Source organism: Rhinolophus sinicus, linkage group LG11, assembly GCF_036562045.2.
Source record: "Rhinolophus sinicus isolate RSC01 linkage group LG11, ASM3656204v1, whole genome shotgun sequence".
Lineage (NCBI taxonomy): Eukaryota > Metazoa > Chordata > Mammalia > Chiroptera > Rhinolophidae > Rhinolophus > Rhinolophus sinicus.
The window spans coordinates 27,990,796-27,994,510 of NC_133760.1; the positions used below are offsets into that span (position 1 = coordinate 27,990,796).

At 42.7% G+C, this 3,715-nt stretch overlaps 1 pseudogene; it reads right to left on the reverse strand.

The window, feature by feature from the left end:
- LOC109433895 (cold shock domain-containing protein E1) lies at positions 1-2,484 on the reverse strand (annotated as a pseudogene).
- Between the last annotated feature and the right edge of the window lie 1,231 nt (positions 2,485-3,715).

Genomic DNA, 3,715 nt, shown 5'->3' on the forward strand with positions numbered 1-3,715 from the left:
TTAGTCAATGACACTGGCCTGTCAGATCTTTCTTTCTGCACCAAATCCCATTGAGTTCTCTGGTCCCCTTGGCCGATGAAGAACCATTAGGCAAGGAGCACTGGCGTCATCCAGTAGGTGATGTTCTTCAACCTATTGACCAACCTGTCAGGTTGTGGAGCTGCATCAGCCTTGGGGCCTTTGCAGATTCACCAAACATTATGACCACTGCATTTGCCAGTGCGCTGATTAAGAATCACTGAGAATTCCACCTCATCTCCAGCCTGTAGCTCAATGCCATCCTGAACTTCTTTCACATGGAAAACAAGCTTCTTGCTATCTCCTACTTCATAGTTAATGAGGCCAAACTGATCTTTCACACACTCCACTATGGCCCTCTGCAAGGGTTGATATTGTAGGCCATAGTCTGTGCATTTTGGTCCAGGACACACAATGGGGACTTGACACTCGCCCCTTTCTGCAGGCAATCCCTTTTGTTGGCCATTCCAACTATGCCACATGGATAGACCTCACCTTTCATATTCCCGCCTCCAGGATCTCAATCATTCCTTGGCACTCAGTCTGTGTTGGATCAACACTCTTCAAGGGGCGAATGACTTTTCCCCGAGTAGATGGTAGGATCAGCTTCCTCAATAATGCCATTCACCGGATGTGTTTTGTTGACTTTTTCTGCACTGACTTTGTTGCCTCTGCCTTTGGACAAGCTGTACTTGACCATGTCCCCCAGTTCCAGGCCATCGACATCACCATGTCCCCCAGTTCCAGGCCATCAGAGAACTCACTGTAATGGAAACAGATTTCCTTATCATGATTGGCTGTTTTAGTGAATCCAAAATTATCCTTCAGAGTCGCCACATAACCCAAGAGCCTGTTGGAGTTAGAATTACGACCTAAAAACTGCACACAAGTTACAATCAGCTGTCCAGGCCTCTGTTTGACACTAATACTAAATTCAGCCTTATCTCCTGTTTGAGGAGAAGTAGATCCTTCTAAATCCTTGGCTTGAAAAGCAGTAGTTTCACTCCACAATCATCATAAGCAATAACACCATCCTCAGCCTCCTTTTCTTTGCCTTTATTTGGGCTAGTGGTTTTAGGATTGGAAAAAGTGGCTTCTTTTTCTACAGTGCCCAGAAAACAGTGATCTGAATGGGAATGGAACGAAACGGTGCCCTTGGAAGCTTTTTAATCCTAATAGCATGATCTCTTTGGGCAGAGAGCATATCAGGAACCACAGTAAACTCTACTTCATCTGCAGTGGAAGGACATACAGCATCACGTCCACACTATGAAACCAAACCATCTGTCACGGCAGCAATTACACCCATTTCTCTGGCTTCATTAGTGAACGGAAATGTGTTTGATAGAACTTCTGTGTTGGTTGCTCATTCTAATTTGTCATGTCGCTCTGTTGAAATATGAAACCTGACATGGTCACCTTCCAACAGGATCACCTTGGATTTTGTATCTTTGTCTCCAAAGGGAAGTTCTTTAGGAATCACAAAGTCAACTTTGTGATGCATCCTGGCAATGGGTCATTCTGGTTTTTACTGGGTACTTTTGGGATAACTTTGGTTACAGTCCCTTCGAAATGTCCAATGCTGGTATCTTCAAAAATGACTGTTCCTGGAGTCAATCGTCTGACATTTGTTGCAACTTCTTTACCATTTCTGTCCTTGATTATGAATTCCCCATTGTCTACAGGCTGTAAGGCTTCTAAGTCACCCTTAAATTCACTGTAGTGAAAGAATATCTCTTTTACTACATCATCTCTTTCAATGAAGCCAAATGCCTCCTTCATGGCATGAACTACTCCCTGACAGTGGGCTTGCTTCTGTTTCAACAGCATAATGTTTTGAGCACTAAACAGCACCAGTATGTATATTGTTATCAACTACAAAGTTATCTCTGGTGTTCAGCTGAACGTTCCCTTCCACATTTTCAGGGGTGTCAGTCAGATAAAACACTTCTTGTCCATTCATTCGTTCTTCAGGGAGGATTTCTGGTTTTATCTTCACCAGTTTAACAGCAATGGGTTTCCCAGTCTGCCGGTCAGATGATCCTTCAAATCCAACATCATCTCCTACTTTGAAGTCTTGCAGGTTGCCATGACACTGTGAACAGTGGAAGAGAAGTCTAGCTTGATGTTCTGAACACTGAATAAATCCCTAAAGGTTAGCGGTTTTTCAGTAACCCCAGTCTCACGCAGTGCTGCTGAAGTACCATTGGAGTACCCATTGTGTTCATTGTTGTGGAGAAGATTTGGATCAAAGTTCATCTTGCAGTGATAATCAAACATTGCACTTTCAGTAGTATTTGCTGATCCTTCTTTTTCAGCACACGTTTCAAAGGATGAAAGTTGCTAGTATTAAAAAAAAGAGCAAGAGAAAATGATCTATCAAGCTAGTAAACAATACAACTGCTGCTGCACCAGCCAATCTCCCAGCACAGCACTGAAGAAAACAAAGACTAGTAGCAGCATTGGAAAGTGCTCTCTCAAAGCTGTTGAGTAGGCACAAACTTCTTGTTTCAGATTGAGTGCTGTGTCTTCAGCTGAAGTGTACATACTCTTCCTTGGTCTTGGTGGTTGTTTCGAGGTTTGTTCCTTGCCTGATCTAAACTTGAAGCAGCCATTTCAGGTGGTAAAGTTACACGTTAGACCCAACGGCTCAGCGACCCCTCTCCAGCGCTGCCATAAGCCAGGATCCGTTGTTTTTAAAGTTTTAAAGAACACCTCTGTCGATAACGCCTAGCTGAAGATCACCAGTAACACATCTGTAGGTGAACATCTGCCTTTGTTGCACCTTGCATAGAGGGAGAACACTCACCGTGGAACTTTTCATACCTGGATTGACGCAGTTTACATCAAAACTTATTTCCTCCTCATCTATATGTTTATTATTTATGCCTTTCTAGAATTACAAATTCACTTACCCACTTAAGAGGAGACGAGTAAGCATCTTGGGCTTGTTTCCACACCCAACAGTGGTTCAGGGCAACCAACCAGAAGGGCAGCCAGAGCATGTGAACTTGGGTCCATCATACCACAGATGAACGAGCTCAGGCCTTTCTCAGTGTTTGGCTCTCAACTCTACATCTTTGAACTGGGGTTAATTATAAATTTCTCTACCCAAGGCATCATACATTCTGGTCATCTTTTAAATTCATTCCCTACCAATCTTTCTGATTTTGGTAGATGGAAATTAGTACCTCTTCTCTTACCCCGACCTTGGATTGCAACCACTCTTCCGGCTGCCCCTTGAGAGCTCATTGAATTCTGCACTCTTTTAATGTTTCCCTTCTGTATCTACCTCATCTGCCCACATCCCAGAATTGTTTGTTGACAAATCGAACTTAGGAGTCCAAATAGAATGTGAACAGTCTCCTTTGGTCAAGTTTCTCATCCTTATGGCTATTTTGCAGGTAAAGAACTAGCCAATGAGAAATTAAGCAAGTGTCTTTCATGATAAATTTTCAGTTGAAAAGGTAGGACCATAATTCAGGACAACTTTCCCATCATATTACTAGGTCAAAAGTAAGCAGTACACGAATGGACACTGGTGTTGGATATACATGTTGTCATGTTGCTAATTGTCTCAGATGGATGCCCTGTCTACTCTTTAACTTTGTACCTTCTACTCTTCCATTTCTTCATATCTATGGGTGAGAGATTTTTTAAAAAGCATGTTACACAAATATTATGGTGCAACAAACTG